Here is a 13,883-nt window from a genome sequence, read left to right on the forward strand (position 1 = left end):
TACGGCTATTGTAGCCCATTTCCCGGACACGTCTGTGAACAGTGGCTTTTGATACCTGGACTCCAGCTTCAGTCCACTGTCTTTGAAGCTCCCCCAAATTCTGGAAGCGACTCTTCTTCACAATGCTGTTAAGGCTGCGGTCATCTCTCTTGGTTGTGCAGCGTTTCCTGCCACATTTCCCCCTTCCAACAGACTTTTTGTGGATGTGCTTTGACACTGCACTCATTGAACAGCTTGCTCTTTGAGAAATGTCTTTTTGTGTGTTACCCTCCTGATGGAGTGTGTCAATGATGGTCCTCTGGACAGCAGTCAGATCAGCAGTCTTCCCCATACTTGTGATTTAGTTTACTGAACCAAGCTGAGTGTTTTTCAAGGCTCAGGAAACCCTTGCAGGTGTTTCGAGTTAATTAGACGATACTTTTTCATGATATTCTAATATTTAGAGATAGGATATGAGTTTTCTTAAGCTGTAAGCCATAATCAGCAATATTAAAAGAATAAAAGGCTTGCAATATTTCAGTTGATTTGTAATGAATCCAGAATGCATGATTTTTTTTATTTTTTATTGCATTACAGAAAATAAAGAACTTTATCACAATATTCTAATTTTCTGAGACAGTCCTGTATATGTCTATTTGTCTGTCTGCTTACCTATCTATCTTGGTCTTTGCAGGCTCAATGGGAGCAGTAAAACTGGAAAGCATCATTACTAAGACTTCCTTACTGAAGGATGTTAGACAGCTGTCTCCACAGCACCAGACTTTCTCCCTTGACGCTTTCCACTCCCTCATCCTGCATTTCGCGCCCAAGCACACTGGGTTTTCATATCTTGGCATGTATAGCAGGTCAGTGCTGTGCAATGGAATAACAATGCTGTATTTTAGCATACATACACCAGATTTTTGCTTCAAAGGTTTTCTAAAATGTGTTATTCTGTAGGCTTCTCTTAACAGCACTACAACTTCAATGCAAACCAAGAGACAGCACGAAGAAGTGATGGTACAGAGCAATATTGCGTGCGATATCCACGTTTCAGAAAAAGTGCTTTTGTAGTGCGTCCCATCAAACAGAAGGCCTCATACGGTAAGCAGTGTCATGCAGTTCTATCATATTTTGACATGGCGCACGAGACATCTGTAAACAGTGATGTTTATACAGTATTTTATCATTATGATTATGTCTGCAGGTTATGCTACATCCTTAATGGAGGCCATTCGGGAGAGCTACATTAATTCACCCAAGACTCTTCAAGAAGTTAGCGCTAACTGGTCAACCTGTGCACCCGCCCCCATCGCCAAATCATTCAGACAAATTCCCAAGGAGCAGGCCGTCAGCCTCTCTATGGACCTAGGCTGCTCAAGGAAGCTGCCTAGGTCCATTACTTTTTTCTCTTTATATGTTACCACTCGGTGACATAATGAGAGAACATAACATGAATTTCCATAGCTATGCGGACGACACACAACTATATATATCCACTGAACCCAACGACGCAACGGCCATCAATTCCATTACCAGCTGCCTGTCGGCAATAAACAAATGGATGAATGATAACTTTCTTAAATTAAATGAAGACAAAACTGAAGTCCTACTATGTGGCCCCAAATCCAAAAGAGAGATGTTTACTAAGAATCTAGGAAGTTTAACCCCCTGGCTTAAACCAGAGGTGACAAGTCTCGGTGTAATCCTGGACTCAGATTTGAATTTCAACTCCCACATTAATAAAGTGACCAAAACTACTTTCTTTCACCTGAGGAATATAGCAAAGGTACAACCATTCATAAACCAAAATGATGCAGAGAAGTTAATTCATGCTTTTATCCAGCCGGCTGGACTACTGTATCACACTTTTCGCTGGTCTTCCCAAAAAAAAAAACAATTAAGATTATTAACCAAAACTAAAAGGAGAGAACACATTAGTCCAGTCCTAGCTACTTTACACTGGCTCCCTGTTACCTTCAGAATTGACTTTAAGGTCCTATTCCTCACATACAAAGCTCTACACAGACAAGGACCTAGCTACATTGCTAACTCTCTTATAAACTACACACCAGCTAGAACACTGCGATAATCAAATGCAGGTCTATTAGTGGTCACCGGAAGCAGCCATAAGAAGATTGGTGATGCAGCCTTTGCAAATTACGCCCCAAAACTATGGAACAAATTCCCCATAAATATCAGGGAAGCAAATATGCTAGACATTTTTAAAAGACAGCTTAAAACCTACCTTTTTACCAAAGCATTTAACTAATTTTATCTCAGCAGGGCTTTACAACTGGTAGTAGTTATGTTATTGTTTCGATAGATTTGCTTTGTATTCCCGCAAAGATTGCGGCTTTTGTTTGACTTGCACTATTGCTTATACGCTACATTTGATCCATTTTGTTGAGTTATTGTATTTTGTTATTCTGTAGTTTTTATTATTATTATTCTAATTTTACTTTATTTTTTTAATTTATTGTAATTGAGAAACCACAAAGACTGTGCAAGAGTGCATGTTTTTTGTTATATGTTTGGAAACTGCAAGTGCAGCTCGGATCTAAGACGGATTCGAGAGACCGCAGATAGAGTGCGGCTTGTCTGGGTTGTTATGTGTTTCGAAACTGCAAGTGGCAGCTCGGGTCTAAGACGGATTCGAGAGACTGGAGTGCGGCTAGTCTGGTTTGTTATATGTTTTCAGACCTGCAAACTTGTCGTTTTCTTTGTCAATTGAATCATTTACGTGATACGTAATAGCTAGTTTGAAAGGGGGTTCGGCTTGTTTCATAACAAACGGACCCATCTGCAACCGACACACGCCCTACAATTTCCCCCAGAAAATGTACCATCTCTAGTTCCTCTTTCAAGTAAAAAGCCCCTGTGTTCAAGTGTTGAGCATTAAATTAGCTGCATGGTCTGTAGAGATCTTGGGACAAAGCTGCAATAGCGTACATAACAGAAAGTGTTTCATTCTGGAGAAATTGTGAAAATGTTTTATGTAGTTAAGATGGTCCGAGGAGAATGGAGTTGGTGAAGCCTGGTGAGTTGCAGTTATTCACCATAGTTCTAGTACTAATCTGAGACTAGTCTGCATAGATATCTATATTATGTCTATGGATATCTATAACTAGTCTCCCCAACGTGACGTCATCACCAAATTGCGCTAATATGCTAATGCTAACACCGAAAACAACAAAAAAAGTCTTTAACACCATTTAGAGACACAATTTTGAGATTTTTTAAATGATATACATATCTTGAGTGCTTCATGTACCCATTTATCAACAGTGATGTTTAACCTGCAATATGGCCTTTAAGTCACGCTCAGAAATGTTTCATTTGCATATTTAAATCACAAAAAAATCGAGCCGGGGGCACACCCCGCCGCGACGGTTACCTATTTTACTCTGAGGAGTTTGCAGGTCTGTGTTTTAGATCTATTACTTTTATCATTTGTATTATTGTTTTTGTTGATTTTATGTAAAGCACCTTGAGCTGCAATTCCTGTATGAAATGTGCTATATAAATAAAGTCTTACTTACTTACTCTAGCCCAGTGGTCACGCTACAGCAAATCCAAGTAGATTTTTGGGTCACTAAAGTCTGCGCTATGTGCTTTTGATATCTCTCTTCATATCTATGTATGCATGCATGTATGTATTTGTGTCTTGAACCTGAAAATACTTACTTTTATTCATGTTATACATGCCAATACATGTTACAATTGTTCTGAGTACTTGTTCACATATCGTCCTGAAATGCCAGGTTGCTTTGCGTTGTCTTGTCCTAAGAATTTCAGTGCACAGTCTAACCCTGTGGTGGCATGTGTACCTGACAATCACAGTTTTGAACTTGAACAATATGGTTTTTATTCATTTTCATCCAAACAAGGCCATTGAAAGCCATGATAGGTCTCGTCACCACTCTGAAATTGTTGCCTGATGGCTGAAACCAGACAGGAGGGTAGAGGCTTCCTAATATGCCTGCCAAGAACTCCATACGCCCAGCGTATAGCCTGCCTGTACGCAGTGTACCTGTATTGCCTAGGGATAAGTATGTTGGATCTAGCATGTTTATTGTCTATGCAACACATCTCTAGTCGCCTATAACTGGTTCATAGGACTCAAGTGTAAAAAGAATGGTAAAGTAAACAATTAACATACTTGTGCGTGCTGGCTTGAAGGGGACCATGATCCTGCCTGAAATGTGTGTATGCCATCTTCAGCACAAACTGATTCTGGCAGCATGCCTCAAATCCTGGATGCTGAGTGAGGCACGTCACATCTGCTGGTCGCGGGGTAAGCCCCTCGACCAGTGACCAAAACGCACTCACTTCCCTACAGCACAAGCTCTCCACCGGTTTCCATGGGACGGCACCACCCACACAAGCACCTGACAAACACAGCAACACAGACGCGGCGGCTACATTAGAAACATTTTCACCGGAGGAAGAGGTAAACGCTTAGAAGTAAACACTGAACTACAATCAAAATTAGGGATTGACTTGGGGGGGAGAATTTCACAAGTGGGACTAGTAAATTAGCCCATAGCTAGCATGATGCCTTCTAGACCTAGATAAGAGCTACTTATCTGAACTAACGACATGATAACTGTCACTACTGTAGATATAAAGAAAACTTTGACTTTCACTTGGTGCTATTCAATGACATAAAAAAAAAATCGTTATTGTTTGCACTGCTGTCCTTAGACAAGCTCCAGCGCTCCTTGCTGCATTGCTAACTCACCAGGACACTTAACCAACTGTCCACAGATTCTCCTCGGGCCATCCATTTAATTGGCTTTGACGGCATCAGATCTAGGCAATACCTCATTTGCCCTCTTTCGTCAATTTGGTTCGAAATTATACGGCTGCGGGCCATCGTACACATTAGTGGATCTTGCCAACTCTTCCTCATCCCAGTCAGTTGCCATAGTTCTAGTACTAGAACGAGACAACTCTCCTCCACAGCTCCCCAACGTGACGTCATCACCGAATTGCACTAATATGCTAATGCTAACAAAGAAAACGTCTTAAACACCATTTTCACTACACCAATCTCACTTGAGATTTCTTGAATAATAAACATATCTTGAGTGCTTTAAGTACCTATTAATCAACAGTGGTGGTTAACCTGCCATATGGGCTTTAAGCTACTAGTACTTTTCAACAGTCTATTCAACATATATGCACGTCGTATCTACTGCGTCGTCTCAGTTAAATGATCAGTGCTTGGAAATACTGCGACTTGCTAAACACACAGCTGCAAGACCCAGTGAATTGTTATATACAGCTAGCAAACTAACGTTAGCCAGCATCGCTAATGACATTGGCTAACTCAACTTCGGTAGGCTATCCTCAGTGCAAGCTGGCTAGTGCAAGTAACAGTTGACGCTGTGTGCTCAAAGATTCTGACGCAAGTGCTAAGATTCCGTTGGCCAAGATAAAAAGTGCTAAGATTCCAATTGGCCCAGAGAGATGTCAATTATAAGAATGATCCAATAATGTTTCGCAATTCTAAGCCTGCATGGCATGCAGAAGAAGGGCAGCCTATCCCCCCCCCCCAAAAAAAAAACCTCTCCGGTTCTACACGTTTCACGTTAATGACCCGATTGTCGCCGAAAAGCGACAAGTTTGCAGGTCTGCAAGATGAAGGTAGGCCCTGCACTAAATGTTTTCAGCAAGGCAACAAGTGCTTGCCTGAAATATATGGTTGAGAAGGAACAACGACCCATCTCTTACTGGACAACAGCATGGCTCCGGGAGCAGGTAGACCACTGGTTCGACCTCATGTCCTCTCGCCACCCAGTAATGGCACTGAGCAGGCAAAAGATGGAGGAGTACCAAAAGGCCATCAAGTTCCTCGAGGACACGATCCAACTGTTCCGTGGGCTGAAGATTGGACAGCCGAGTAGCTGGAAGCCTGTACAAACAGGGATTGTGATGGCAACATCTACAATACTGTCCATCCAGGAAGACATGCTGTTCCAGGGACACTTGTTTGTGTTGACCAGCAGGTTTACCCAAGACTGTCTGGAAAACCTATTTGGCTAACCTATTTTAGACAGAGGAATCCAGTCCCAACTGCCGTGGAGTTTCACCAAGCACTGAAGTCAATTTGTGTTGGGCAGTTTTTAACCACAATTAAATTAGGAAGCTATCAGGAAGATGAGAACAGCCTTTTGGACTTTCTGGATGCAAAGGAGACCTTACCCAGTCCTGCCCTGCAAGTGGAGGAGCTGATGAAGCGCAATCCTGCACCTGACCTCACTACAACAGAGACCTGTGCTCTCTAGTAAATCAAGTGAACAAATACTACAACATTTGTAATGAATGCAAAAAAGCAATTAATCACAATGCTGATAAACGTGAAGGAGATCACAGTACTTTACTGAAGCTGAAGGAATTCAAACCTGGTGCGCTTTGTCGGCAGTCGCAAGAGGCCTTTGACCTAGTCCGGCAAATTGAGGAGCTGTTCAGAACCAGTGCCTCCCTCATGGATCTCCAAAATGCCATGGATTTGCTGGAGAAGGAAGCTATGGTGATCGACTGCAGGCTTCCCTCATGTCATGATGTACAAAAGAAACTTACCAACAGTTACATCAGGCTGACTTTTGCACCAACAAATGTCCCACAACCTACCTTGACTTCAGCTTCTATAGGTATGTGGAGCAAGGTCAACATATCTACTTCAGAAATGCCAAATTATGTTTGTTTGTGGTAACTGTCAATTTACATACTAATATCAGATATCATTCTTTCCTAATCTTACAGCCTCACCATCAATAGCCCCACTAACCAGCGCCGTCATCATTCTGCCGCTTACAGGAATGGCAAGCACCACCAGCCTCTCCTTTGCTCCACCAACCCCCCCCCCCCCCCCCCCCCCCCCCCCCCCCCCCCCCCCATTCGGTACAATGGGGGGAAAAACAAAACAAAAATGCAGAAGCAGGGCTCCAGACTAACTACTGTACATGCAAGTCTTTGCTAAATGTATGATGCGCTTGTCGATCAATCCTCCTACACCACGACACGATAGGTTACTAGCTGAGCAACAGCGCAAACACAGTGTTGTAAAATGGTGCGGCTCCTTTAAGAACAGCACGTACAGGATGGGTGTGGCAGAGCGAGGAAGGGAGAGAGAGGGAGAAAGTGGTGATGCTAACGTATAAGTTTGGTATGCAACGACCGGAGCATACGTGTGTGCATGTAACTGGATTTCAGTGTCAATAATAAATTGAAACCAAAGAACACAGTGGGCATTTATTTGCTAACCAGCAGCAGACAGAGAAGAAAGGGATAGTAACCCCGAAGTCTAGCTAATACTTCGGCCCTGGAACGTTTAACAACGTCTCCCCTGCAATCTCCAACTACGGTCAGAGATAGAGCAGGAAAGGTTAACAACAGGCAGGGATACAGAAGCAGCAACGCCGGCCCTGGGCCCTTACATATACAACGAATCACTGACGTTGATGGAGCGCGAGTTGACAGCTGCACCCTCTGTTTCACTAACGACTGATGGTTGGACTTCTCGTGCTAGACTAAATGCACGTTCTAGTCAGACAGCAATGTCAGCGAGCCCTCAGCATTAGTACCGCAGCTAAAAGTCTAGGAAAGTTTAGGCTATTTTTCGCTAAACTTACACTACGAACATTCATATTTAGCACTAGCGTTGCATAGTCTTTAGTGCTGCTGCTAGCTATCTCTGACTCACTCAGGCACAGCTCGGCTACACAGGTGGCGGCGCCAATCAGTTTCAGAGCTAAGGCGGGGCTACAGATTGTCCCTAAAGAACACGAATCTTACAGTAGTTCCGCATTATATTAATTACTTTGCACGCGAGTTTTATACCGTGTATTCTCCGTGCAATTTCACGAGCCGAACCGTGACGCCCGTACCGTACGGTACGAATACATGTACCGTTCCACCCCTAATAGCCTGCTGTCAGTATATCACTGTACTCAAATAATTTATAAGCGAAACAAAACACGGTGCCTGATGAGGGGGAATAAAGCAGCCATTCTCTTGGCTAAGTTTCACCATTTGCCAGCTTTTAAACAGGGTTTTGGAAAAGTACTTATTTTGGTGTTTAAGTTGTCTTTCTGAGGCAGCAACATCTGCGTCTCTGTTCTGGCAACTTTCAGGTCCCATATTAATCCAATATTCCCTCAGATCTTCTTAAATTTTATCCCAAACCGCAGGATCCGAGCTATAGGTAGCTGGATTTGCAGCCTCTTATTGTGTCCTCCGCCTCAACAGGTGGAGGGGGGGGGGGGGGGCGGGGATCCCCTTCATCTCTGCCGGGGGAGCGGCTGACCCACGAGCAGGTGAACTGTGTCTGTGGCATGGTGCTTCGGCTGGCTGAAGTCTGGGACTCAGACCTTCTGTCTCAGACTCCCTCGTATCTGACTGAGATGGTTGTGAGGCTGCGGCCGTGTCGCGGAGGTCATCTTGACTGGTGTCTTTACATCCATCATCACTGATAACGTGAACGATGTTAGCCGATGATGCTAGCTGGCAGTCCTGCTGTGGATCTTGGTTTCGACTGGATGTTGATTGATATTCAGCAGGCTTGAAGAATCCTGTCACTTTAGGGATGTGTTTTCGTAATTCTCGGTCTCGTTCTTTTAATTTCTGTGTTATGCGTTTTAGTGCTCTACTTAAATATTTTCTTTCGGTCTTTTCTGCACTATGCCATATAGCAGTGAGTGATGAAAATGATTGTCTGACATGATTTGACCTGGAGCAGCTGATTTGACAGATGTGACCCAAGTCGCATCTACCCAATCATCTGCTTTTTATTATAATTTTTTTCTTATAGGCCAATTAGCGTATTTTATTTTGTTCGCGTTTCTGTTTCGATACTAATCATTGCAGTTATCGTCTCCATGCAGTTATACTTTCTTTTTACTCTCATCATCCACACTAGAGCTGATGATCTTATCACGAAGTCATTTATCCTTTTGATTGATGCAGTAGTAGATACATCTAGTTGAGCTCACTAGCTATTGAGTGGACTTGAAATTCCTGCCGAGCGTTGACAGTTAGCTGGACGATAGGGGACCCCTTAATCTGCAATTCATTGTTGCTAGCTTTAATCAGATGTACTAACGAGGCTAATAAGAGAAGACTTACTTTGAACGCCAACGAACACCAATAACTAGAACTAATTTGACAGACTATAAACCAATGGACTTCTGGTTATGACACACGTGCTCTCTAGCTAGCTACAGTAGAAGTGTTGCTTAGCTCTGCATTAGATACTAAAGAATTTATAATACATTACAGTACAATTCTAGAACTATAATCATTAGCTGTATCCCGGGCATGGCACTATCTATAATTCCAGTTATTAATATTTGTGGCAACTTAATCACCAAATGCATCACGGGCACTGTGCACTATATAGCAACGGGAACAATGCTCTTAAGACTTTATAGAGGATGCATGTATTAAAGTTATGTATTGTGCTTATTAAATGTATGTCTTATGAATTTAGAACTGTGCTCAGGCTTAAAACATTGTGTCTCACACAGGGTGTGGGAAACAGGCTGTATTTTGTGTTGTTATCTCTCCATTTCAGAAGCAACCTTGAAACCGGGCTGAGAAAGCACCCGAGCAGGTGGGATGCGTGGGGAAGAACAAACTCCCTGATACAAGAGAACAAGTTCAACCCTTTTTTGATATTTCTGTTTCAATTGCACTGTATAATATATGCTGGGGCAGGGACAGATAGCCAGTTGGACTTCGTGAACCAGCCCAAACTCTGTTGCGGGTAGGGAAACGTAGACAACCCCGGAGCTCTGTACTGTTGATTTCCAACTGCTGCATTAAAGCTGATATTATCGGACCTCTGCGACTCCAGACCACTCTTTCTAGAACACATATTTGTGTCATTGATTACCATCATTACATATTGTATTAGACACAGTAAATTTAAATCCTTCAATACTCGACTTACAGTTTAGCTCTAACTGCATTTTAATCTAAAAAGTTATAATCTTACGATAAATTGTATCCAAAGCTGGCTATATGAAATACCACTAGTAACAATTGATATGTGGTGGTTGAAATATGAAAAAATGCAGGATTTTCATCAATTTACCAGCTAACTTGCTTCGGATCCTTTAATCTGCCATTCATTGTTGCTAGCTCTACTAACTAAGCCAATATGAGAAGACTAACTTTGTATGCCAACGAACACCAATAACTAGAACAAATTTCACAGACTATAACTTAACCAACGGACTTCTGGTTATGATGCACGTGCTCTCTAGCTAGCGACAGTAAAAGTGTTGCTTAGCTCTACGTTAGATACTAGACTTGCAGTCTAGCTCTAACTGCATTTAGAATCTAACAAGCTATAATCTTACGATAAATTTGATCTAAAACTGGCTATATGAAATACTACTAATAACAATGGATATGTGGTGGTTGAAATATGAAAAAATGCAGGACTTTCATCAATTTACCAGCAAACTTGCTTCTGAGACACTGAAAATGAATGGGGTTCAACGGTGTACCCCCCCCAAAAATAACTCTGGTTCTACACGATTCACGTAATTGACCAAGAACACGGCGATTGTCGCCAAAAAGCGACAAGTTTGCAAGTCTGATTAACCATACACCTTGCTGCAGGAAATGACAAGAACATCGGCAAGGAACAAAGTAGGTATGGTTCTTCACTTTGGGACATATTTAGTTTTCACAATGTATGCTTCATGTTTTGGTTACCCGCAATGTTTGGGGTTATTTCGTTGTTATGATCAGTGACCTATGCACTTTTGTAAAGCTCTCTTTTGGAAGTCGCTTGAATAAAAGCGTCTGCTATATGCGCACATGTAAGTAACTATTAATATTGCTATTGACGACATAATCGGCTACTCTGACAATCTTCTTTTTCACAGGATGTCCGGTCAATATACAAGAGGCATTTGCTTCCTGACATTAAAAGCAAAAAACTTGACATGCAGTACAAAAGATTACAAATTAAAAAGATTCAGTTTGAGATTAAGAAACCGGAGAAGGATATATGTGTACATTTAAAACACTGCAGAAGGTCATGTTTGGACTTTCTTTTTTGTCTTCACAGCTTGATGATAATGAATAAATCAAATGAAATTGAATGTCTTTGTATTGTATACTGTTTTACAAGCAATGTCACAGAGGCCTTAACATATGCCCATAGAACTGCACTTAAATCACCCTCAAGGAAGACCTCTTTCCACTTAAATGAATTCAAACCTATTAAACTGAAATTGGTTTGAAATAATGCTTAATTCAAACAAAGGTGACCATGACCAAAATGTGTATGAACTGAAATAAGTATTTTGTAAAGATCCTGTGTGTTTCTTCCATTTCTGTCCTGAAGGCCTGGGTCCTGTCACACCCAATCCGTTTCACCTGTTGGTTGCTGTATTTGGGTGTGTTTTGCCTTCGGCAAGGGCACAACCATTGTTATCTCACATACATACACATATATATATATTTTGCCCCCCTAACGCTCAGTCAATATTTGGACTACATAGACAACGGCTGTGTCAAAATGTTTGTCTTGGTCTCGATTGAGTTGCTTGTATTTGGATTTACGTTCCGTTGCACAGTTTAGGAGGTTACAACGTTTTTGTGGCAACAAAATGCCTTTAGTCGACGAAGGGTAATCTGCCAGCTACGTCACCACACGTTAGCAACGACGCATGGATACAACGTGATAAGAGACGTTCTAGCATGCAAATTGGAGCTTGGATTACGAGTGAAAAATACCACCCCAAAAAAATCCCAACCATTTGGTTTTTTTGAGACAGCGATTTCGAGTGGAACTGCAATCTCGGATTTCTCTGAGTTTTGTCGTGAAAGTCTTTGTAATTTGAGCGAGTGCGGGTCGCCCGCGAGACCGCCTAGTCTTTTAGGCGGCAGCCAAGCTAGAAAGCATTGTAGTAGTATTTTCGTTGCTAATTTTATAGAAAGAGGGACATTTTATGACGATATGACTTGTGAAGAAAGCCAGGTGGTGAGATCTTAATGTAGGTTGCTGTAAAAACTTAGATTTGTTTGATACGTGAGAGCCCCGTCAGCCTCCATTGACACTCGTCCACAACAGTGTTGTCGGTCTGCGTCTGATGAGTATTTTCTTAATTTCGAACCAGGGTCAATTCTACATCCAAATGGACAGCAGTGTTTTAAAAATATGGTGATTGTGAAGACAGCCAGCGGGTCAGCATATTTTTGTTATTTGTGTAAAACTTGGAATTTGAGTGAGACTGCTTCTTGTTTTGACGTTAGCCTCGTGAGTCACAGACTTGGCTCGCCCACTGGCAGTGTGTAGCATATCTATGGTGTGTAGTAGTAGGTTACAGTACTGTGTTCAATGCCACAGCTATGGCTAAACTTTATTAGCTCTATGTCATATTACACGGCTGTTCTTAATGCTGTAGAATGCCCCATTCACTTGAATGGGGCTTCCCAACGTTCTGCGGTGAACAATTTCCTCATATTAGACCGTTGCTATGCATATTTGACCGCTGTCAAGGGAAGTGGCCTTTTTGCCTCGGATTCACGTCTTTCGTAGCACCCAGCAAGTAGTCCGGTACAAATACATTGTAAAAAGACACACTGTGATAAGTTATTTTTGTTGGCAAGTAGCCGTGTAATAAGCGGGATAATGTATAGAACGCCGGTCTTTCGGTGGCCGACTTGTGCAAACGCGCTGCAAACGAAGAAAACACATGCATAGACAAAACACAAGAAAATTAAGAAAACATCTTCATTAATATGACAACACATGTGCAGCATTCAGCAAACACGCTGCAAATACACATTGCTAAAACGAAAGCACGCAGACCAAAAACACTGCATCCAGTTTTCACAACAGATGTTTTCCAGGGCTCTAGGGGGAGAGCCAAGTGGAACATCTTGATTTTCGGCCACATGGAGCGAGAGAGAAAGAGACAGGGTTCGTACGGTCATGGAAAAGTCATGGAATTTTTAAATGGTTATTTCCAGGCCTGGAAAAGTGCTTGAAAAAAAATTAAATCCCAAAAGTTTTGGAAAAGTCATGGAAAGTTGTTATAATCATATTTTCATGTTGTTCATTTACGCTGAGTTTTAAATAATTCACACGCGTTTAAAAGAAAGACGTTCAAAATATAAGCAGGCATACGCTCTCATACTAACGGAAAAGTTAGATGGCCATAGCAACAGTAACTCAGAGAAGCGCGAGGGATAATTCAAAATGCCAAGAAAGTGTAACTTTAACGATGTTTGGCTACAAACTAGCAAAATGTCGGTTGTGTGGTGGAAAATCATTCGACATTTCAAACATGGGAGAGGCGGCATTAACTAGCCATTCCAAAGGTAGCAAACATCAGAGCGCTGCTGCTAGCAAAGCTACAGCAGCCCGGTGATGGGTGCTGCTAGCAAAGCTACAGCAGCACCCATCACCGGCTTTCTCACCACAGCGAGGTCCACTGCTACGCCTACTAGCAGCAGGGGTCGATAACCGATGCTGTGACAAAAAAAGTCCTAACTGCGGAGGTAATGTGGGCTTGAAGGGGCTTATTTTCCCGACTATGACCAGCGTTCTATACATTATGCCGCTTATTACACGGCTACTTGCCAAAAAACTGGCTACCCATAACGGCCCGCATCAGATTCAAGACCCTGGTACTGACCTTCCGAGCAGTGAACGGGACTGCGCCCGACTACATCAAGTCTCTCCTGCAGCCTTACACCCCCACCCGCCACCTACGGTCTTCTTCAGACAACCGCCTGGTGGTCCCACCTCTCAAGACCGCCCGGTCCCAGCACAAGCTCTTCTCCTGCCTGGCACCCCAGTGGTGGAATCAACTCCCCACCTTGAAATGGGTAAACTAGCACTAACTCTCGGATACTAACAGGGCACGAGCACA

At 42.5% G+C, this 13,883-nt stretch overlaps 1 long non-coding RNA gene across 1 annotated transcript; it reads left to right on the plus strand.

Moving 5' to 3' along the window:
* Nucleotides 1-655: 655 nt before the first annotated feature.
* LOC124475454 lies at nucleotides 656-1,378 on the plus strand. Its single transcript, XR_006956933.1, has 3 exons — nucleotides 656-845; nucleotides 940-1,083; nucleotides 1,187-1,378. It is a non-coding gene; the product is annotated as an uncharacterized LOC124475454 (long non-coding RNA).
* The last annotated feature ends 12,505 nt before the right edge of the window (nucleotides 1,379-13,883 follow it).

The sequence above is a fragment of the Hypomesus transpacificus genome, chromosome 13 (genome assembly GCF_021917145.1).
Source record: "Hypomesus transpacificus isolate Combined female chromosome 13, fHypTra1, whole genome shotgun sequence".
NCBI classification, from domain to species: Eukaryota; Metazoa; Chordata; class Actinopteri; order Osmeriformes; family Osmeridae; genus Hypomesus; species Hypomesus transpacificus.